Source organism: Triticum dicoccoides, chromosome 4B (assembly GCF_002162155.2).
Source record: "Triticum dicoccoides isolate Atlit2015 ecotype Zavitan chromosome 4B, WEW_v2.0, whole genome shotgun sequence".
Lineage (NCBI taxonomy): Eukaryota > Viridiplantae > Streptophyta > Magnoliopsida > Poales > Poaceae > Triticum > Triticum dicoccoides.
Window position 1 is genome coordinate 66002475 of NC_041387.1, and position 24531 is coordinate 66027005.

General features: G+C 46.0%; 1 long non-coding RNA gene and 1 pseudogene across 1 annotated transcript; one reads left to right on the plus strand and one right to left on the minus strand.

The window, feature by feature from the left end:
• Positions 1 to 794: 794 nt before the first annotated feature.
• On the minus strand, positions 795 to 22112 carry LOC119295044 (annotated as a pseudogene).
• LOC119295045 lies at positions 1491 to 23999 on the plus strand. The gene is made up of 6 exons (XR_005143679.1): positions 1491 to 1600; positions 2392 to 2445; positions 11653 to 11781; positions 11870 to 11978; positions 12116 to 12255; positions 23672 to 23999. It is a non-coding gene; the product is annotated as an uncharacterized LOC119295045 (long non-coding RNA).
• The last annotated feature ends 532 nt before the right edge of the window (positions 24000 to 24531 follow it).

The following is a 24531-nucleotide window of genomic DNA, read 5'->3' on the forward strand; positions in this document are numbered from 1 at the left end:
CCGTAATGAATTAATAAAATTTATCATGATCCATGAAATAATTTTGACATGGTTCATAATTAAAAAGAATCCATCGTCAATTACTTTAAAAATTGACTCAAATTTGCCATGAACGAGTAACTAAAATTTCCATGGTAAATTACTTAAATTTTGCCATGATACATGCACTAAAATTTACCATGGTTCATACAAAAAAATAATGTGCATGGTCAAAGTACTAGAACTGTCATGGTCAAAATACTAAAATTGTCATGATTTATAAACTAAAATTGTCATGATGAATTACTAAAAATTGCCATGATCCACGAATTAAATTTCCTGTGGTTAATTACTAAAAATTGTCATGATCAATTAATAAAATTTGCCGTGAAAAGTAGTTGAAATACAATTGTAGCTTTAAATCTAAAAGAAAGAAAAAAGTAGATGACACTTATCATTTGGGAAGAATAATGATGGAGGTGCAGCGGCAGTGGTTTGCCGTGACCAACAAGGAAGCTACATGGGATCTTTTTCCATCACTTTTCCTGGAATTACTGGGCTAATGTTGAAGTTACTGGAATTACTGAAGCCTCGTCATATTTGTTAGCAGGGTGCTAATGTTGGAAGTTACCAGGATGGCCATGTCATAGTTATCACGCTGCTCATGCCAAAGTTATCAAGCCTAAAATTAACTTTTTTATTGATGGCAGGCAGTTCAAGTTAAAGATTGTACGTTAATTGCTCGGATCATCATAAATAGAAAAGGGTTAGCATTCTGGCAGGCAGTTCAGGTTAAAGGTTGTACTGTACTAGTATAACGAAAAGAATCACAAGTAATCTATTGTGTACAAAACAATACAAACAATTACCAATTTGCTCTACATGCTACTGATTTCCCGCAACATATGCGCTCAGAATTACATTTTGAAGCACATGTATGACCTAACAATTTTTACTCGTATTATGTAACCTTTGGTGCACTGAATCACATCAGAATGGACGGCCAGTCCACAACTCTAGTACAACAACGGATCCAGGGCATCATCTTGTTACTTATGCATTTGCTGCGGTAAGTACTCCGTACAAACAACAGCATAAACATGTCATGAGCACATTTGAGACTGCAATGCCATGCCTATCATGGCACTTTCCGTCGGTGCCGTGCAGCTGGAATCGGAATCGATGGCTCAAGGCCCACAACTACAGCAGCCAATCATCAATCATCTCCCATTAGGGCTCGTTTGGTTCCACGGGATCCCCCCGGGATCCTCGTCATTTCCCCGGGCGAGAGACCCGCCTGGCATCTTCAACCCGGTTTTTCCAGCGGCCCATTTGGTGTCATCGGGGAAAAGGGATTTCTCGGCCCGATCCCCGCGAAATCCCCGGGCTGCTGACCCCTACCTCCACACACCAGAAGATTTCTCCCTGTCTCTCACGACGCGACGACACGAGCTCCTCCGCCTCCGGTCCTCTGCCTCTTTCTGGCGACCTCAGACGCCATGGCTCACGGGACCTACTCCGCGTCCGAATGCCCTCAACGGCCTACGTCCTCCATCAGTCCGACCCCCTCCAGCATCCACCCCTCCTCAAGCTACAACAATGGTTGCTTCTGTTCCACTTGGTGAGAATCACCTACTTGATTTCATCCATCTCCTTCTCCTCTCCCTCCCTTCCTCTGCTCCCATGGTTTCCTAAGATTCCATTAGATCTGGGCTACGAGATTTCACATTCTGATATTGCCTACGGGGGATTTCTCTTCCCTCCCCCTTGATGTCCAAATGTCAATGGGTATTTTCACATAGTGGGAGGGGATCCCGTATGGGCAGGGAAATCCCACTTCAGGGGTTTACTACCCAGGATTTTCTGTTCCCAACAACCAAATGAGCCCTTAAAGCTCAGACCATTACTTCTTCCTGATGATAGTAGGCACACCGTAACAAACAGGAGATGCGCCGATCATAAGCGGAAGCCTGCAAGCACGCCTAGCTTCACTTATATGCGTAGCTATTCTCCTGTGCCTGCAATTACAGCAGTTACTACTGCCATCTATCTCTCCTGTCTGCTGCTGCTTCTGACCTTGTCGTGTACCTTTTCGTCTTGGCCTACCATTATCCTTTGCAGCAATCGTTGTGGACTCAAATTCTTGTGTTAGTGGGCGGCAACATTTAGGGCAATTCTTGGCGGCCTTAAATTTTTCTTGCAACCATGAATTCAGCAATGCTTTACTAAATCGATCGATATCTTTATCCGAGACGTCCCAGAGATTTGCAATGACAGAAGGAGAACCAGCAAATAAATAAGACAAAGGTGCCCCTTGAGGAGCATAACCGCCTTTGCAATGAAGTGTCCCACTACTGCAACCCATAAGAAGAGCAGCTGCGCAGTTATCTAACTTCTCAATTTCCTTTCCAGAGACATATTGACTTCCTGCAACATTGTTCCAGACTAGCCGTGTTAGTACAACAGGTACCTACCTGAGCTACCAGTTTTTAACAAGTACTCCCTCTGTAAACTAATATAAGATTGTTTAGATCATTAAAGTAGTTATCGATCTAAACGATCTTATATTAGTTTACAGAGGGAGTATCTGAATAGTGGACACTTCTTACTTAGTGGTTGGAGTTCATATTCCTAGACAGTAATAGCATGAACTTGAGACATTAGTTGGCACTAGCATCACAAGCAGTAGTTTCTATTGATAAATATGCCACTACTACTAGTTGCGGGAATATTTTGCAATATATTCAGTTAGAACTGGTTGTATCGAACATGAATTTTTAGAGTAATAATATGAGAACTAAAGATGAAAATAAATATCATAGTAGAATGTAAATTCTCATGCATATTTGGATGTTGAAGTGGCTTTTTATTGTGCATGATTGCATGTTGTGGTGAACCTTTCTTCATGCATGTTGAATGATGAGGTGGCATGCTTGCATGTTTAGAGAAATAGGCTAGTGGGGGCTAGTTATTTAGATATAGAAGATTAAATTCACAAGGGTAGCTATGCCGATAGCAGATTGTAATAAACAATCAGAGTGTTTTTTAGCAAGTGCTATTTGTACCCTGTAAGGTGGATATTATGGTACTAGTGCACTACACTTAGATAGCTTCAAAGGCTGAAGCTGTCCAAGTTCAAATGACTTCGACACTACGCAAAAGTCAACAAAATGACAAAGCTACCAATATTTATATCCATAGTGCATTACCACTTCCATGTCCAAAGTAGAGAAAAAGATCATGATTCCTCAGGGCCAAGACGAGCTCTTCAGCTGTTGGAGCATCCCCAGCATTTCCCTGCATGCCATCAATGCATCACAATTATATGCTGGTGGTTGTTTTAAGAACAATCCAAATTTATCCTTTAACAAAGCTTGCATCATTCTTGGATTCATGGCCTAGCCATTTATATTTATCATTTCTGGAGTGTAAAGAGAGCAGTAAGTTTACCACTTCTGCATGCCAAACCACGTTTTGTTTTATACAACACATGTAGTAGAATTTTTCTTTTGCAATATACAGAGTGAGAAAAAGGATGTTTGAACAAGAGTGAGGATATCATTGTTACCTTCCACTCATAGTTTCTAAACAACTGATAAAATTCTTCTTGTGTGCTGATCAAATCACCACTAGGATTCAACAGATAGAATGCATCGAAAGGGTCAATAACAGGAAAAGGAGGGGCCATGGCACTGGCATCTTTGTGATGATTAGTGCTTCTAGTCAATGCTAGAAAGATGCTTCTCATTGATGGCATGCGGTATATTTCTTGATTCCTTAAAGCAGGCAAGTTCTCCCAAGGAAGCATCTGCATTCAGCCATTGTATGTAGAGGTTAAAGAAGATATATGATGGGTATCGTAAAAAGCTGCTACTGGCAATATTGCTAGACAAACAATACATGCTAAGATGATGCAGTAACTTCAAGCAGACAGTATGGGGTTGTACCCAAGCAACATACATGCTAAGATGACTGAACTTTACCTATGGAAGGTCTAGCCTTACACTGTTAATTTCATTCATTGTTTAATTATTTATCACAAAAAAGAATTACATTAGAGCACGTCAGGTTAGATGCAGATGACACAGCATTCATGGTAATTATCCCTTCCAGCAGCTAATCAGTAAAGCAGAACATCCATCAAAACTTATAACGCAGAGCTAAAAAGACCTTTTTAATAACAGAAGTAGACAACAATAAGGATATCATGTTGCTCACCTGCACATCAGTATCCAGGACTAAAATGACCGGATTTCTTTCAATTGGCTCAGATAGCTCATCCACTATACCATTGCACAAATGCTCGAGGGTCACCAGAGCTTCACCATCAGTCTGGCAACAGAAGGCTCTAAGTCTATCTCTTCCGCAACACCCTCCCCTGCCAAAGTAACTTTTGTATGATATAAGTTGAGAAACACATTCTTTCAATTCATCCACTGATGCAACCCCACCAAGGATGACCTTGATGAGTGCTGGATCTACTTCAAGTTTAAATTCTGACTCCAGAGCAGTGAATAGATTTTCCAGCACTGCCTTGCTATGTTGGTCAGCTAATTGGTGGCCCAGGAGAAGGCATTTCCAGGGTCCTAGCCACAATTCTTCAATGTTTCTGTTCAAAACCATGAACAAGATATCAGAACAAAGGAAAATGATTATTGAAATATAATCTTATCATGACAACACAAATTTTCAATAATGTATTGAGCAAGATATCTAGAGTATCGTTGTAAAATATATACAGCTTTCCGTATAACAGACAGAAGAAATCTTACTCCAACATCTCACTAAGGTCATCATTGAGCTTCATTCTATCTGACCACCACCTTATGGCGTTTGCTTTTCCATCCTCTGGAATGTGGGTCGCACCAGAGAGGGATCTAAAGTTATCCTCAAGTAGCTTTTTGAAAGTTGGAGCCACATAGTCTATTATAGTGTAGCTCCAAGGGCACTTCCATTCCTTATCTGATGTTCTAGTTGGATTATCCAGTTCTTTGATAGAAGAGTCTCCATTCTCTGCTTCTGTCAAACAAGAAACATGTGATTAAAAAGTGCAAGAGACCCAATATCAACTCATAGTACGGTATGCAATCACAACAGGAAATCTACACACCTTTCGAAATAGGATCCACTGGTAGAAGCATCGTGGTAGGCTTGTTTGTTGAATCAAACCTTGAGATCAACATCCAAGCAGGAAAAGGGGAAGGGAGAAGAAGTGTTTCCCCAAGAACATTCACAATATCACCTCCAAGCATACTAATGCACACAATTGGTACATCAGGAAGTTCATGGAAGAATTCAATCACATGCTTTTCAAGATGTTCCATGCCTGCCGATGAAAACCTAATATAGAAATTGTAGTTTAATTATGAATGTACATACAGCATATGAAACAATAAATCAGCAAAATAAATATTTAAAAGTTTAAACCTTAGAAACTTTGGAACTTCATCTGTCTTGTCTGTGAGATCTCCAGTGACACCCTAAAAATGCAAAGGGGAAATTATTAGAAAAAATGAAGAGTGCTACTATTTTAACCTGGGTGTGAACTTAGAATGGTACAAACCTTCGATTCTGTTTTTCTGGGCAATGCTTGTAAGCTCGCAAGGTAATGGCAATTGAGATAAGTTCCAACAGAAGTTTGGTGGAAGTATGCGGCCCAATGATTCAAAGAGAGAGATCCCTTGGAATACAAAGGTAATTGGACCGTGGAATCTATCGTTGATAGTAAGAATATGCATGTAAGTAGCCTGCAAACCTGCAACAGGGGAGTTGCATTTCAACACAGGAGCCACAAAAGGGGAAAAAAATAGGCTTACTTCAGGAGCAACTCACAAAAAGGTAGAATAGATATTACGCACTAAGCATTTAAAATTACAAGAGCACATGACTGAAGGATATCACAGACCTCCTGGAGAAGTGAAGGACTCTCTCCAGATAGCACAAAAGCTTTCAGCAACCATGAAACAACATCAGACATTTGTACACTACAGAAGCTGCAGCAACCATCCCTGCAGATAGTGATGCAATGATGACAGTTATAGCAAGGGTCGTGAAATGCTACAATCAGAATGTTCTGCACGTGAAATGCACAACTGGGAGTTGATGAGACAAACCTTGACTGTTCTGAAAGGAAACCCTTCAGCAAAAAGGAACTCATACTACATAGTATTTCTGCACGCTCTAAAGAAAGAAAATCACCAGTATTTTCATTCATGATCAGTTCAACTAAACGAGGCCCATATGTTCTATAACACCCTTGAGGAAGAGATCTGAAATACAACAATGATATGCACTGCCAGTAGATACTATGAACTTCATGAGCTCCATGTTTTCCACCCTGAGCTCCCAAGGTTCTTGCTGCAATAGGCAACACATCAGGACTGAACAATATGAAAGAATTAAGGAACTTAACTAAATAATAACCAACAGGTAGCTCAATCACAGAAGAAATTAGATCAAGCTACTTAAACTACATGATCCATACAATTTCCAAGTATCATGTGTAGAAATATGGAGTGTTATATGTGTGTTGTGAGAGCTTTCAGGCAGTGCCTACTTGCACAACTTGCGTAAGAAACTTAGGCTACTATTTGTTCCACTGGCACAGTTGTGGCTCGCCACACTTTTCTAGCTCCACGGACCACGTTCATGTACTAATAGCTGAGGTCGCTACACTTGTGTTTTGACATAGAAGCACCATGTCACCAAACAATGAGGTCCCTTAGCCTCCATAGCCATGTGAAACCCTCAACTGTGTGTCTCTTAACTGCAGTATAACACATATTGATTTGAGGCATTAACAGAACATGAACAAAAAAATAGTACCTGTCTTTAACAGAAGCGACACAAGATGGCGTCGGCGAATGCAGTCTTCTCTGAACTGCAGTATATTCTCAATGCACTCAAAATTGAGTGAATTAACAAAAAGGCAGCTCCAACATCCAAACATATTGCATATGTCATCTCTGTTGCGGCCAACACCATCAAGGGAACAGTTTAGCTTCCCACAGACCAAACCATCTGTGGACAATTCCTTGCTATAAGATATGTCATTTTTGCTATTCAGTTCAGCCAAGTCTTTTTCACTTTTCACATGTGCAGTTCGCTTACTAGATCGGGTGGTTCTAGTCTTTGCATGAGCTGACACATTCTGTTCTTTAGCTAAACGTAATGAAGTTCCAGATGCCCTCTTAACTTTAACATCCAATGGTGGAGCACTTTCGGCACTCTTCAAATTCTCCCTTTCAGATTTTAATCCCACAAGTTCATCGTACTGGTCAATAGGTACCTGACTGAACAACAAACAAGGAGTACATGGAGGTAAAACTCCATCCTTGGCTGCTAAGGGTTCTTTCCCATTATTACAAGCTCCACGCTTGGTTTCTGCAATAGAATCTTTGCTGTACAACATACAACTAGTATTAACTTTATCACAGGATCCAGCAGAAAAATCCAAACCAGAGTTATTCAATTTCTCCACGGCAGATTGATACATGCCTAAAGCACTAGACAAATTGCCTGTTGATTGTTTCTGCAAGTCTTTCTCAAAGAGATTCCAAGACAGATCTCCAGCTTGCACATCAACTGATATCGGCAGAGTCAACTTGCATGTCTTGCATGAAATGAATTCATCATTTTCTGCAAGGAGGTCCTTAGCATGTTTAAGCTCACCCTCAGCGGCATCCCATAGCTGTCTCTTGTGGTATATTTGACCTAAAACATGAGACAGAATGGACAGATGAACAAAAGAACAATGAAGTAATAGATAGATCATTAATAGATGTACGTACCTAACACTGATGTAAAGACAACAGCAAAAATTGGTAGTCCTTGGAAACATGATATCTCCTTTCCTATCCGTAATAAAACTTCTGCTTCGGCACCATTGCCAATCAATTCATGCATCACAGCAACCTGAGTACGTCGTGAAAAAACATGAATAATATGAGAATGTCTGTAGCCTACTTGAGGCCAGGTTTTACACTAAATGATTGCGGTACTACAACAGCCAGAGCAGTGTCAACACGAGACATCGCTCATAGGTAGAATTGACTCATGTTACCATGTGATAGATGGCTACGGTGGTACACATATTCCACCAACTCCTTTAATCATTTTGCTGGTACTGAAATTAACACATACCACACTATTGACATACCTGTAATATGCTCTCAAGATAACATCTAAGTACATTCCATGGGGTAAGGAAAGAATCTCTCATGCTGCTTGGCCTGGTGCAATCTGGCCAGATTCCAGCCATCGTTGGTCCCCATGCTTCAAGTGAAACAAAGCCTTGCCCACCAGAATATTGGCTTTCCCCACTTACAAATTTGCCCAAATTAAATTTGAACTTCTTTTTTAGGAGCTTCTTGCGCAATTGGAGAGCTTCTCTTCCATATGAAATGGCCTGCAAAAATACAATAAAGGATGTTCTAATTACAGGGAGGCTAAACTATAGAGCAGTTCCACATCAAGGAAATTTCATAATAACTGGAGATTTTCCACCAAGGTAAATTGATGAGAAAGAAACAGATTACCTGGAGAACTTATCCTCTTGACAGAAGTCTTTCTGACAAATCATAGTATATACAGCCAGCCAGATAGGTTGATTGATTGCCCGAAGGACCCTGCAAAATCAAACAATACAAGATGCATCAAAAAACGAAAAGACGATGCATACAACATTACTGCAATGCAAGAAACAAAGCTTACTTCAGAAACCAGAGATGATGCAACTTTATCAATCTCATCAACACTAGCATTGAAACCAAACTGATTTCCAAAGGAGTGTTCACATGATTGAGAAAAGAAATCAACAGGCCACAGCCGCTGAAGAAACATAGTAAGAGAAGGATAATCTTCTTTGAAACAGTTTCTCCAAAATATTGTATTGTGGCAATCAACACCAAGATACCGTGCCACATAAGAAACAAAATTCTGGTCCATTGGGAGATGACAGCACGCATGATTAAGGCGCCCGTTGATAAATAACATGGAGAATAACTTTTCTAGGGGTAAGTTTTCTTGCTTCCATATCATTATGATAAGCTTGCACAGTTCAAACTGAAGCTCAAAGCAGCCCTGATATAAAGTAAAAGCACATAATTATCTTGCTAAAAGCCAGCAGTTGCATCTTATCGAACCTAATAGTTTTTAGCATGGCCTTACCTTCATTGCCAGCAAATCAACCAGGGAACAAAGAAGTGGTACAAGAGTTTTGGATTGCTGCTGAAAGATCCCACCAGGAGAACAATGATCCAAAGTACCCATCTTTGACCACAGGCCAACAACACTCCTAGCATTATCAAAGATTACCTATTCGAAAAAACAAAAAACCATAAGCAAACAAAGCAGAGGCATGTTATAGCTAATATACAAGTGACTGTACAAGCAATTCATATGAAGCAGTTACCTTGCCGCCATGATTGGCTTCCTGGGCACAATGTGCATGCAGGCAATATGCAATAGCCAATTCATGGATCACAATTGCATTGCCTTGAGATGAATCCAGTAAGATGCCTTGCTGGTTTGATGTAAGAAAATGAATCTTAGATATCCCTTGTGGTATACATAAGAAAACAGGACAAGAAGGGGAGGGGGGCTTACCAGTAAAGATATGGCTTCAGATAAGGACTCAAGACAGTTGCTTATGTTTTGCACCCCAGATCCACGGAGTATACATGCCTTCCTAACTAAAACCTTTGATCTGTCCAGATAATATTCTTTTGAACAATATATTTCATTCAATAGAATATCTACTATTCTATGTTGCATATTTGCACAGAGCATGGTCACACGAGATTCTCCATATGCTAATAATTCCTGCAAAAACCAAAGCACGTTGAAAGCACTTCGCATCAGAATGAGATCAAAATACAGATACACCATTGTTAATCTTAACAAAACAGAATTTGATACCTGCTCTACGATTAAGCCTATGAACTTCATTGGCAAGGGAGGCGAGCAGCCCATAAGAGAGTGATAGAGAAGAGGAGCACTATCCACTCGTTGGTAATCTTCAAAATCCTTAAGTGTTATCTAAAGTTTGCATAAGAAAATAAATGAAACCACATCAACAAAGTGTTTGAAGCGGGATAGTTTCTCTGGGTTTTTTAATGATAATACCTTCACCCATAACTTTATCAGAGCCAAATAGCTTTCGTGATAATCAGATGTGTCACCATAAACAAAAAATTCAGACAGGCTCTTCACAATAATACCACGTATCGCTTTTGAGCCACATCTATCGAGAATGCCAACCATCTTTGTTATCCTTGCAAATGCAGCTGTAATGATATCCTTCAGTGTATCTTTTGGTAGATCCTCAGTAATGATGTGACCTTCCGTTCTTGCTGATAGTCTACAGTAAGAAAGTCTGGCGTATGCCCATGTTGTTTGACAGCATAGTTCTAATGCCTTTGGTGCCTGAAGCAGTTACAATGGTCAATCATATAGAAGTCCATAGTTAAAAGCAAAATTAAGTAATAGACCAGCACCTCTTCAAGATGTCCAATATTATAAAGTGTCGCACCAATGTTACTGATGGAATGGATTAAAAATTTGAGCTCATCAAGCTTTATCCATGTACTTGAAATGGCACAACTGATAGAAGACAAGCTCTTCTGGATTATGAAAGCAAAATGCATTAGTAATAAGAATGGTATTAGAAAATAGTAAATTGGTAATTTAAACATCAATTCTCCACAAATGGGACTGGTATTGGAGACTACGCAAAAAATGTGTATTCATAATAATTTATACATGCAACAAAATGATGATACTCAGAAGTGATACAATAACAGGCTGAATCAGGGGATTCTGTAATGCATGTAATAGTACCCAGCTGTAAATGACTAAATGGTCTTCTGTTCGAACTAATAAGATTCAATATAAGTATAGGACAAGCGACTTAAGTACCTGGGTAGCCTCGTTGGTCACAAAGGAAATTTTGATCGCTGAAACTAGGGTATTCATTAAGGTTACACGTTGTTTATGCAATCTCTCCTCCTCTTCTTCAGACCTTTTCGTACAACTGTTACAGCACAAAAAAAAAAGAACAGCTTGCAAAATCAGAAATCACTCACTTGTTAATACTTATGATTTTATGGACTTTACCTATAAGCAACAAAGCTGGAATCAATGAATTGGTCCAGTGCCATTAAGACACAAGTCATGTTTCCCAAATTGGGGACTGTTTTTCCTTTAGAGAAGTTCTCCCAAACCACATCTGCATGCTGCAATAATAGTATCTTGCAAAGGAACTCCAAAGAATCAAGATACGCCACAAAATAAATATGCTCATGTGACTGAGAATAACTATAAGTATGTTTCTTATTGGGATGTCCGGCGTCTGTTCGACGACTTGCATATTTCCCCAAACTATCACGTTGATTGGATTTGCCATCGCTGACACAGAAAATCCGTGCTAGTGTGTCAAGTGCAGTGTTCAAAGTTTGTAGATTCTTTTCATTCTTGAGAAAATTCACTGCCATGGTCAGGTGATCTTCGCTTTCTATTTGCTGTGTACTGAAGCGTAATACAGTAGCATAGAGATGGAGAACTGAGGCGATGGGCGCGGAAATCTGTAATTTGCAAGAAAATAAATTAGTCAAAAAATAACAATGGCACTGTATGGTATGCATTAACATCAAGCATTGCTATTAAATAGTGCAGAATGTACCTCGGGAAAATAACCACCTTGTAAAAGTAGTTCTGAAGCACCAGCACATACATTCCTATTTGAAGAAAGAAAGCTTCGGAAAAAATATGCTACAAATTTCAGGAACTCGTTTACAGCTTTCGGTAAGTCATCCTGAAAATGTTTACATGATATTACGACAGTTACAATGTATTTTTGGTGAAAAAACTCATTGTCTTATAATTTTCACAGGATGGAGATGAGCAGTATGGAATTAATACACCCAGTGCAAACAATATATGAGACCCGAAGTGCACCAGAAATCTGCTTTGCGACTTAGGCCATCAGAAATCACAATGAGGTAGAATGCTTCAAGATAGAACAACAAACTGAATCAGGATTCTTAAACAGCATCTGCCGCTCCAAAGACATCTAGCACATTCAGTATCACCACTAAATTAAGGCCCCTTCTTTTGGGCTTCTACACTTTGCTTATAGGTTCCACACCGGAGCCCAAAAGAAGTCAAAATTTCTGGGTTGCTTCTCCCCACCGCCAGCCTGGTCCGCAGTGCAATTTGGCTGGGCGGAGAAGCAAAAAATTGCCAGCTTCCCGAGCTTCTTGGGTTAGAAACGAAGAGGTATATCTCATTACCCCTAATGTTTGAGCTATTTACGTCCACACTGATGGATAAGTCTGTGTACTAGGGTCCTTGTGGGGCTGCAGCACATGGTCCTTGTGGCAGTTAGGAGGATAAAGTCCTGGACCATCAAGGACTGGCTGTTAGGATAGAGTTCTGTTCTTGACCATCAAGGACTGTCAGTTAGCATCTTAGACTAGCATCTTAGACTAGCATCTTAGACTGGCATCTTAGCAGCATCTTAGCATATGCCTTGGCTGGCTAGCAGCCTATAAATATGTATCCCCATCCCCTCAGGTTGGTATGGCATTGTGTGAGAAATAAACCAACGAAAATTGTCCCAACTCTCCTAGTGTCATCCACAACTATCAATGCTCAGGTTGAAAGGTCTAACAAGTGGTATCAGAGCCTCGTTAACCTGCACCCTGAGCATTTCCTGTGAGCAGCCCAAGTCGGTAGCAGCAGCTGCTCCGTCTGCCTCTGGTTACCTTCCTCCCTCCGGACCGTCGAGCAGCAGCTCGTCTTCATCAGCCTCCTCTTCACGCAACAGCCCCCCTGCAGCGAGCCATGTCTGCAGGTCGCTCTCAGCACACGGCTACCTCGAGCATGCGGCGCCGGCAAGAGGCCGAGCGCGCCGTGGCAGAGGAGCGTGAGCGAGCGGCTGTAGCAGCGGCTGCTGCGGCGGCAAGAGTGTCGAGGCTGGCTGCAGCGGAGCTGGCAGCAGCCAGAGCGGAGGTAGAAGCAGCCAGGGCGGAGGTAGAAGCAGCAGCAGCAGCAGAAGCAGCCCGTGAGGCTACGGCGGATGCCAAGGCACTCCGCGGCAGCCCCGGCAGCTCCAGCAGCTCCGCGCCTGCGGACGACGGCGCTGACGCAGATCACGCCAAAGTGGCGCAGGAGCGGACGGCGCAGTGGGCAGCCGAGCACGCCCGCGCTCCAGGTGGAGGCGCGCACCGCGACGGCGGCTGCAACGACCAGGACCGCGGCCTCTACGAGGTCCGGACTGTGGTCAGGGATGTTGGTTCCAGTGTTGGGTGGCCTACCCTCACTAAAACCAACTACGTCGAGTGGGCCGGGATCATGAAGGTCAGGCTCCAGGTGCGGCGCATGTGGGAGGCAGTCCAGGACAGCAACGTCGACCACCTAGAGGATCGACGGGCGCTGGACGCCCTCATCGCCGCAGTCCCGCCCGAGATGCAGTTCTCGCTTTCCAACAAGCGGACTGCCAAGGAGGCTTGGGACGCCATCGCCGCAGCACGCATCGGCAGCGACCGTGCTCGCAAGTCCACCCTGCAGGCACTTCGTAAGGAGTGGGAGAACCTGGGCTTCAAGCCAGGTGAGGACGTTGATGACTTTGCTCTCCGTCTCAACACTCTGCTGCAGAAGATGGTGAAGTTTGGCGATGCCACCTACACCGAGGAGAGAGCTGTCGAGAAGCTTTTTCGGTGCATTCCCGAGAAGTACAAGCAGATGGCTCGCTCGATCGAGTCGTTGCTGGACCTCTCCACGATGACGATCGAGGAGGCGATAGGTCGACTCAAGGTCGTCGACACCGACGAGCCACAGCCCCCCTCGGGGCCCGTCACCACCGGCGGGAAGCTGCTCCTAACTCGGGAGCAGTGGGATCCCAGCCTTGGTGACAAGAAGAAGGGGGAGCTTTCCTCCTCGACGGGCGGCCGCAAGCGTGGCAAGCAGCGTAAGGCGCGAAGAGGCCCCCCGGGCAGGGCACAAGGACGTGCCGAAGGTGACGCCCGCGGAGGCGCCAAGGACGGCGCCGCTGGCAAGCCCAGGCCGGCACAAGACAACAGTTGCCACAACTGTGGCCGGTTTGGCCATTGGGCCAATGAGTGTCGGCAACCACGACAAGGCCAGGCTCACGTCGCACAGGCGAAGGAGGAGGAGACGGCTCTGTTCATGGCGCATGCAAGCATTGAGCTACCCTCGGCGACTCCAGTCGCAAAGGCTTTCATCCACCTCGATGAGCCAAAAGCACACGCTCTTCTCGGCGATGGCTCCGGGAAGGACAAGGCTACGGGGTGGTGCCTCGACACCGGCGCCACCCACCACATGACCGGTCAAAGGGAATTCTTCGCCGAGCTCGACTCCGATGCGCGAGGCTCCGTCAAGTTCGGGGATGCCTCCGCTGTGGAGATAAAGGGCGTCGGCTCCGTCATCTTCACCACCAAGATGGGAGAGCACCGGCTGCTCACCGGTGTCTACTACATCCCCGCGCTAAGGAATTCCATCATCAGCTTGGGACAGCTGGATGAGAACGGCTCACGCGTGCTGATTGAGCATGGGGTCCTACGCATCTGGGATCGCCAGCGTCGCCTTCTCGCCAAGGTGCCCAGAGGTGAAAATCGACTCTACGTCCTTGATGTGCAGGTGGCACAACCGGTCTGTCTCGCTGTCCGTCGAGACGACGAGGCGTGGCAGTGGCATGAGCGCTTTGGGCACCTTCACTTTGAGGCCCTGAAGCGTCTAAGTGCCAAGGAGATGGTGCGAGGCCTGCCATGCCTCGACCATGTGGAGCAGTTCTGCGACATCTGCGTACTAACAAAGCAGAGACGACTCCCCTTTCCCCAACAGGCGAGTTTTCGGGCTAAGGAGAAGCTGGAGCTCGTGCACGGAGACCTGTGCGGCCCGGTGACGCCAGCCACACCAGGAGGTCGACGCTACTTCCTGCTGCTCGTCGACGATCTCTCCCGCTACATGTGGGTGATGATCCTCGGCAGTAAGGGAGAAGCGGCGGACGCCATCAGGCGCGCGCAGGTTGGTGTGGAGGCGGAGAGCGGCCGCAAATTGCGCGTGTTGCGCACTGACAACGGCGGCGAGTTCACGGCGGCTGAATTCGCGTCGTACTGCGCCGATGAGGGCATCCAGCGCCACTACTCCGCGCCGTACAGCCCGCAGCAAAACGGCGTCGTCGAGCGGCGCAACCAGACGGTTGTGGGGATGGCTCGGGCTCTCCTCAAGCAGAGAGGGATGCCGGCTATCTTCTGGGGAGAGGCGGTGCTAACGGCCGTCTACATCCTCAACCGCTCTCCTACTAAGGCACTCGACGGCAGAACTCCGTACGAGGCCTGGCATGGGCGGAAGCCGGCGGTCTCTCATTTGCGGGTCTTTGGCTGCCTTGCGTTCGCCAAGGAGCTCGGCCACATCGGCAAGCTCGACGACAGGAGCACTCCGGGAGTCTTCATCGGCTACGCGGAGGGCTCAAAGGCCTACCGCATCCTCGACCCAAAGACACAACGTGTGCGCACAGCGCGAGACGTCGTGTTCAACGAAGGGCGAGGGTGGCAATGGGACAAGGCGGTGGACGACGGCTCGACGCCGACGTATGACGACTTCATTGTCGAGTACGCTCACTTCAAGGAAGCTGGGGGAGCAAGCAGCTCCTCTTCACCGGGCACGTCTACCCCGGCCCCAAAACTACATCGACTCCAGCGCCTGCTACACCGACGACACCACAACCGGCGACGCCGCATACTCCAGCCCCGGCGGTCGCCACTCCGGGCTCGTCTTCATCAGCACCAGCTCACGCAGAGCACAACCCGATGAAGTTCGCTTCCCCGCTCACTCACGACGAGGAGCGGGTCGACGCATGGTATGGAGGCGAACCGCTGCGGTACCGTACGATGGATAATGTGCTCGGCGACCAGCCGGTGCCAGGACTGGTGCCACGTGACCTGGAGGCGCAGCTACAGCTCGTGTGTGAAGACGGCGAACCACGGTCCTTTGCAGAGGCCGAGAGAGACGCGGCATGGCGCGCCGCGATGAAGTTGGAGATGGATGCGGTCGAGCAAAACCGCACCTAGGAGCTTGCTGATCTCCCTCGAGGTCACCGCGCAATCACCCTTAAGTGGGTGTTCAAGCTGAAGAGGGATGGAGCCGGCGCCATCATCAAGCACAAGGCTCGTTTGGTGGCCCGAGGCTTCTTGCAGCAGGAAGGAGTCGACTTCGACGACGCTTTCGCTCCCGTGGCACGGATGGAGTCCGTGCGACTTCTCCTTGCGCTGGCTGCCCAGGAGGGCTGGCGTGTCCACCACATGGACGTTAAGTCGGCATTCCTCAACGGCGACTTGAAGGAGGAAGTCTACGTGCATCAGCCACCGGGGTTTACGATTCCCGGCCAGGAGGGCAAGGTGCTCCGCCTGCGCAAGGCTCTCTATGGCCTGCGGCAGGCACCCAGGGCGTGGAACGCCAAGCTGGACTCCATGCTGAAGAAGATGGGTTTCGAGCAGAGCCCGCATGAGGCTGCCGTCTACCGACGGGGGAGTGGAGGAAATGCCCTGCTGGTGGGCGTCTACGTTGACGACCTGGTGATCACCGGCACCAAAGATGCAGAGGTGGCGGCGTTCAAGGAAGACATGAAGGGCACGTTCCAGATGAGTGACCTGGGGCTCCTCTCCTTCTATCTAGGGATTGAGGTGCACCAGGACCACTCCGGGATCGCGCTTCGACAGTCCGCCTACGCCAAGCGCATCGTTGAGCTAGCTGGGCTCACCGACTGCCATCCAGCTCTCACTCCGATGGAGGAGAGGCTGAAACTAAGTCGCGACAGCACGACGGAGGAAGTGGATGCTACGCAGTACCGACGCCTTGTGGGGAGCCTTCGCTACCTCACTCACACACGGCCGGACTTGGCATTCTCCGTCGGCTATGTCAGTCGGTTCATGGAGCGACCAACGTCGGAACACCAGCAGGCAGTGAAGAGGATCGTCCGCTACATAGCAGGGACCCTCGACCACGGCCTCCATTACCCTAGGTGCCCTGGGGCGGCACACTTCGTCGGGTACAGCGACAGCGACCACGCCGGCGACATCGACACCAGCAAGAGCACGAGCGGGATCCTCCTCTTCCTCGGCAAGTGTCTCGTGAGCTGGCAATCAGTCAAGCAGCAGGTGGTGGCCCTGTCCAGCTGTGAGGCTGAGTACATAGCGGCCTCCACCGCCTGTACTCAGGCGCTCTGGCTTGCTCGACTGCTTGGTGATCTTCTCGTTCAAGACACCAGAACGGTGCAGCTCCTGGTGGACAGCAAGTCCGCCCTGGCACTGGCAAAGAACCCCGTGTTCCACGAACGGAGCAAGCACATCCGACTGAGGTATCACTTCATCCGCAGCTGTGTGGAAGAAGGGAGCATCGAGGCGAGCTACATCAACACCAAGGATCAGCTCGCAGACCTGCTCACCAAGCCCCTTGGGAGGGTCAAGTTCCTCGAACTTTGCTCCAGGATTGGGATGATTCAACTCTCCCACAAGACGACGTACAAGACTTAGGGGGAGAATGATGGATAAGTCTGTGTACTAGGGTCCTTGTGGGGCTGCAGCACATGGTCCTTGTGGCAGTTAGGAGGATAAAGTCCTGGACCATCAAGGACTGGCTGTTAGGATAGAGTTCTGTTCTTGACCATCAAGGACTGTCAGTTAGCATCTTAGACTGGCATCTTAGCAGCATCTTAGCATATGCCTTGGCTGGCTAGCAGCCTATAAATATGTATCCCCAACCCCTCAGGTTGGTATGGCATTGTGTGAGAAATAAACCAACGAAAATTGTCCCAACTCTCCTAGTGTCATCCACAACTATCAATGCTCAGGTTGAAAGGTCTAACACACACTGCCACCACCAAACTAAACGAATCGTTTTCCATCTTTCTTTCACGAACGCATCGACTGGTCTCTACCCTCCCATCTCGCTTCTAGGGTTCCTCCCGTTCCCCTGACGCCGCCGCTGCCCCACATCGCCGGTAGCCTCCCCAAATGCTATTCATTCAATTTTCCATGTGGGCGGGTAGCGCGCGGCCTCCCTGGATGCCTGGTTCACCAACCGGACGGCAAATCTGTTGTACCCCTCCACCGGCGCTGCCTCCTCCGTGTGGTCGCGTCGCAGCATAGGGTACCGCTGACTTGCTTCCCATCCTGGAGCACAACGTGCGCTGTTGCTTCTGCTGTGTGACCGCAGCCGCTCAGCCGGCGGCATGAACATAGTAATCATATCTTTTTCAGTTACAATTCACTATCTAGTACCTACGGTACTAATGCACCGATTCCTGGGTTGAGATTGATTTCTCCAATTAGGCTTCTACACTCCCATGAGGCAAAAAAGGATAATGCATTATTTCTGGATGTCTGATAAATGCTAAGAAGTTAGCAGTAGCACATGATGTCTAACTGTTGTAGTAGGTTCAGAGAGCAAATCGCGAAATCTACTACAGCTTGACATCTTAGCAATTTTGTTGTTGACTACTAGATGGCGTGCATCTTCAAACAAAACTCATTTTATACCGTTAGTGGTAGCTGATGATGATTACAACCTATCGTGGTAGAAGAACAACATGTATTTCACTTGCAGATAAGTTCACATGATAGATTCAGGCGCAATGTAGACATTACACATCTCATAAGTCCAAATTCCATAAGCCCAAAAGAAGGGGAATATCAGTTTTGTGAGCTTCTCCCCACCGGAGCTTATCTATCCCCACCGAAATCCATAAGCTTGCTTCTCCATAAGCAAAAGCCCAAAAGTACCACAAGCTCACAGTAAGGTATTCATGTGGTGCAAGTCTAACAGGTTTACATTATGAACAAGGGCACTATGTCTGTCAATAGAGGAATGTAAACCATAGGTGGAAAATAATAACAATGTTTACTAAGATAGATTTACAAAGTTAAGCTACTGACAAGCCCTAATCACTTTGAATCACACCTGTGCATCTCCAAAACTAGGAATCACACTAAAAAGGGCAGCCCAGTGCACGTAGCTCCCGCTTGCGGAGTGTCCGGGGAAGGGTCTGACCACTTTGGGTCTTTTCTACGCAGCCTTTCCCTACATTTCTGCAAGAGGATGTTGCTTGCGCAGTGTCCGGGGAAGGGTCTGGCCACTTTGGGTCTTTTCTACGCAGCCTTTCCCTACATTTCTGCAAGAGGCTGTTTCCAGGACTCGAACCCGTGACCTCATGGTCACAAGGCAACAGCTTTACTGCTGCTCCAAGGCTCCCCTTCCAAAACAAGGAATCACACTAATAGTATAAATTTTGATAAGATTATGAACTATACTTCCAGCTTCACGTTCATGTGATTTTGTCAAGTCACCACTTTTACTGCTAAACTTGAGTTGCGATTGGTACTTCGGTGGATTATCATAATACCGTTTTCCCAACCCGCTTTTGTTCATTTTAGTGTTTGATTGACCCTCTTTTGCCTACTTGTGTGTCTAATTTTCCACGACATTAAATATGCACAGCACAGAACAGTTAAGCAACCGCAAACTGAGCCTTAGTGCAGATTAAAGTGCTTCTGAATTATGTGAAAGACAACATGTTTTATCTGCGTGAAATTGCTCGGTTACAGGGAAGTGGAGCTCTATATGGTTTAAGCAACCAAAAGTGTAAATACTAAATACTTTGCACGGAATTTACTATACTTGACGCAGATGAACAGTTTCTTGAGCACGATTTTATAATCCAGTATAAATTATAGAATAAATGTGGTGCCCAAAGAAGTGTAAACCATAGCTAGAAACAATGATTAGCAAGATAGGTTTACCAAGTCCAACTATTGATAAGCCTTATTCCAATTTTAATCACACACATCTCTAAAGCAAGTCCCACTAATAATTTGAATTTACAAAATTTAGGAACCATTTTCTAGCTTCACATTCATGTGGCATAGTCAAGTAACGACTTTTAATGCTAAACTTCATGCAGTTTAATGTTCTTCTGAATTTTAGTGAAATGCAACATGTTCCAGTGGGATTTACCTTGACATGTGAAACAGCAATCTTCAACACACCAAGCAAAAGATGTGTGCTCCCTCCCCAACTCAAATCTACAGAAGAACAGATCACGCGTGCAACCTTCAACCAGAATAAACAGTAAAACCATTAACAAATCAATAGAATTAAGTTATATCTGTTGAGTTCCAATCGCAATTAATTCGCTAGTGCTCGTACAGCGGGCAAGTGTTCGATCATTTGTGGCTTCTCACACTCCTGTAAGGTTGCAACACAGAACTTGTGCACAAGCTTTTCATTGAAAAACAGAGATTCGGCAGCAAGGAAAATAGCACAACGGCTCAGTGCATTCACAAGCAGAGTGAGATGCTTCCTGCTGGACTCCTCGGTCAGAATCCTGCAAACGGACAAAATCTCATAGTCACACACCATATATGCATGCCTTGTTTAGTTTAGTGAAGAAGAAAAATGCAGAGTTAGCAGAGCCACCGGAGCCATGGGCGAAGCTGGTCAACAAGGACGAGGAGCCGTTGATACGGTGCGGCTTCCTTCACCTTGCCCTTGCTGGCACAATTAGCAAGGCACACGGTGAGCTCAACCGCGAGTGTGGTGATTTCAGGGTCCTCCCCTGCAACGCCTGCAGGCTCGGGGAGGAGGGACGCGGCCCCAAGGGCGGTCATCGGCGTCGGCGAGAGCGCGCAGCGGAGGGCGTCGAGGGTGGCGGCGGCCTCCGCCTCGGCGCGCGCGTAGTGGCCGCGCAACTCGAGACAGCGCACGAAGTGGCCGCGCTGGAGCAGCACGGAGTACGGCTTCCCGGCGAGGCACGCCGAGATGGCGTCCAGGCAGTCGAGGACGAGGCCGTAGATCTCGAGCAGCTCGTCGGCGGCCGAGCTAGGGTTCGAGCGTAGGAGCTGGAGCGCGCGGTAGAGGAACGGGAGGAACCGCTTCGAGAGGGGGCGGACGGCGGCCGCGTCGGTCGGCTGCTGCGTGGGCTGCTTCGTCATCCTCTTGGGCGGTGGCCTGGGGTTGTTAGGGTTCGCGGCGAGCAGGTACGGGGAGAAGGGCTGGAGGTAGGCGGCGAAGCGGGCGTGAAGACCGGCGCCGGAGCAGGGGGAGGAGAGAGCGGCGAGGAGGTCGTCGGCGGCGGGCTCCATCGCCGTGTGTGGGGAATTTTTCTTTTTGAGAAAATGTCACATCCTTCCTGGGACTTTTTTTTTTTTTGCGGGGAAATTTGGGCAGCTTTATTCAACATCAACCGCCCCAGCATCATCCGCCAGGAGGCTAGTTACAAGGAAACTCGAAATAACATCTAACCAGCAATCTGTAACCTCCAAAGTGCTAGCTTGCTTGGCACAAAGGTGGGCGGAGAAGTTTGCTGATCTACACACATGTTGAACAAAGAAAGAAGAAAAACTACAAGCATGCTCCCCAATCTCGAACAAGATAGGCGCCACCACAGCTCGATGAGCCTGACGCGAGTTCCAGAGATCAACGATCTCCATACAGTCTGTCTCAATGACAACTTTGCCGTAGCCCCGAAGCTTTGCAAAGATAACTCCATCACGAACTGCAAGTGCTTTAGCTACGAGAGGATCCGTAATACCTGAATACGGTTTACACCAGGCAGCTCTCAAGGCCGTGGAAGATCTAGCCACGCCTCCAACTCCACCTCGCCGCGCTTCCATTGCAATGCTTCCGTCAGTGTTGATTTTGATCCACCCATCATCAGGTGGACGCCAGCCATGCCCTGGAAGCGTTCGGGCATGCTCCCTTGGCAATTCCAACACTGCCAATTCTTTTTATTAGATTGTACTAGTGGACCCGTTGCGTCAAATGGCGCAGAGGCATGCTGAAGCCATGCCCGCAATGAAAAATATTCCATGATTTAATCCCCTCTTATAGAAAACATGATGAATTGTTATTTACAATGATATGAATATATACATTTTAACTTAATAGTATAGTTTTATTTAAAACAAAATATATGCCTGGGCAAGCACGTATGATAGTGAATAAAATATCCTTTAGCCAAAGAATTGTGCGTTGTTGTGTACAATGAGATAGATATATATACAAACATTCTTATTTGGTGGTATGAAGTCCCATTTTAAATCATGTTTTCAGCCGCCGTTGTCGATCCCATGCTCCCTGACGGGTGCTCGGTGTTAGGCAGCGGGGAAGGGGAAGAAGGATCCAGGAGTGGATCAAACCGCCACCAACCACCCGGTCGCAGCTAACCTCGCCGGCGGGGAAGTGGAAGAAGAAGGATCCGGGAGTGGATCGAGTTGCCACCAACCACCAGGTCGCAGCTGGCAAGCTACAACTGGCAAAGCAGATACAAAGGTTGTATCTAATAATGATACAAATAAGGTTCAACCTATAAAATTTGGCTAGCCATAATAAGTATGATTATAAGAACATACTTTGATTGTGTGCAGCATCAACAAGATAAGATTATTTACAAAATAAGATAATACCAGGGACACAAAAAGGTCATTCCTAGATGTTCCGGACAATCTAATAGTTGGAAAAAACAAAGTGAGAACCATACTACAATATAAACTGGTTACCTTTTTTCTTAGCAAAAAACAGACATGACATTAGAAACCAAACTAGACGTATCTATTTCTATGTAGTGATCATGGGAGAGGTCCAGCTCAGAAGCAACTCCACATCCAGTTGATGAGCAACCTGGTCCTGCATGTACACGGAACAAAAAATTGTTTATTTCCTTCAGATATGCACCGCAAGTAGCAACCGAAACACTATTGAACTGCAAGGAACACAAGATAATATCTACAAAACCTTTTCAGAAATAAGTGACCAAGTAAAAAAAGGAAAAACAAGTGAATGAGGTAAGTAAGAAATCCCAACTGAGGAAGAGAAGGAGAGGCTTGCTTGAGGGATGTGCCTGGGCCTCCAAGAACCAGTAGAAGAGTGTCCTCCCATTCTGCTTGTTCACGGTGACATACCCAGAGAACCGAGAGACATGCAAACTCCTTGGCTGACCAGAGAGAAATACCACCCTATCAGCTTCCTACTCGCTGTAACCGGCCAAGTAGCAGCGCCAACCCTGGCAGGCAAAGACGACGCGTGACTGGACACACACGTCACTAAGCCAACAAGCACATACACAACAAGAACCCGTGGCAAGCAAGTGCGGGGACAGGAGGAGAGTTGGGACCGGAAAGAAATTACCATGCTGGCGACTGGATTTCCAGGCGAAAGCTACTCGAGGCGGCGACGGCAAATCCAGGTAGCAGCTGCACGAGCACATGAGCATCACAAGATGAATTTCATACGTTGGCAGTGGAAGCAAATATCATATTTGTACGTACCTGCATTTCTTTATCAACACTACACATCTCCAGATTTTTTCCAAAATGAGAGGTCAGTAAGCTACCACCTTCAGACTCCTAATTTATCAGAGAGCAGCATTTGTTAGTTAACCTGGAAAAACAAATAAACATTAGGCACATTTGAATAAACATGTCAAAAAAATGAGCGATATAGATGGAAAAATAGCAACGCTGCTATAGTCCTTCAATATGTATTCTAAAACTGATATATCATCTTTATAACACGTTTATTTTCAAGGCTTGACTGTAGCATAAAATTACACCATGGTAAATTTTGAGAAAGACCAAGCTTTAGTTTCAGGCTTTAATCACTTGGTCATAAATTTCAGGAAAAGGAAAGACAACGGCCAGCGGTCACGAGATGAATTGTGCCTGCTACTTCAGAAACACCAATACACCTGAACGGAGGAACTTACTTCATGTGCTTGAGCCGGTGATGCAACTTTACCGGTGTCAATGGCCCACACTGGTTCGTGCGCGACGACCACGTTGACCCAGTCCTTGATCTTGTTTGCAAATAAAACAATCCTCTCATCCTACACCTTTCAGGTGACAAGATATTCTATACAAAGTCTGCAATGGTTGCTGAAAACAGGAATAGGAAGCAAAACATATGGATTTATCTAATAATCAACAATAGATGAGAGAAATTTGCGACGGAACTGTTCAAACGAAAATAGCAATGCCAAATAGCTCATAATGGAAGTTACTTCTAGTTTGTCAATGAAGATAAAAGTTGCTGAATGAACGGATGTAGATAGCTTTTGCAAGCATAAACTTCCTTGCCAGGAAATTAAACCCCCAATACTTAGACCATTCACCGAAACCATCAAGATCAATGCTAAGAGAATTCAAGAGAATATAAACACAATGATACAAACAATTTAAAGGAAATTTGTGTATATTCACAAACTAAAGGTTAGTACCAGCAATTGCTTTTGTTTGTTCAGCGACAATTGAGACAGCAAACAAAACAATGGGCATATTGGTAGGTGCAGACCACAAATGAAGTAACTCTCTCTCTCTCCAGGTGCATAACGTGTCGAACAGCAGAGACCGCAATAACTATGGATCAACGTGCAGATCTCCTATAGGCCATCATACAGCCTTAGTTATAGTCATGGACGACGAATCCATATAGACCTGGTAAAAAACCATATGGCTTGTAAATCAACTTGTTCATAAGCAT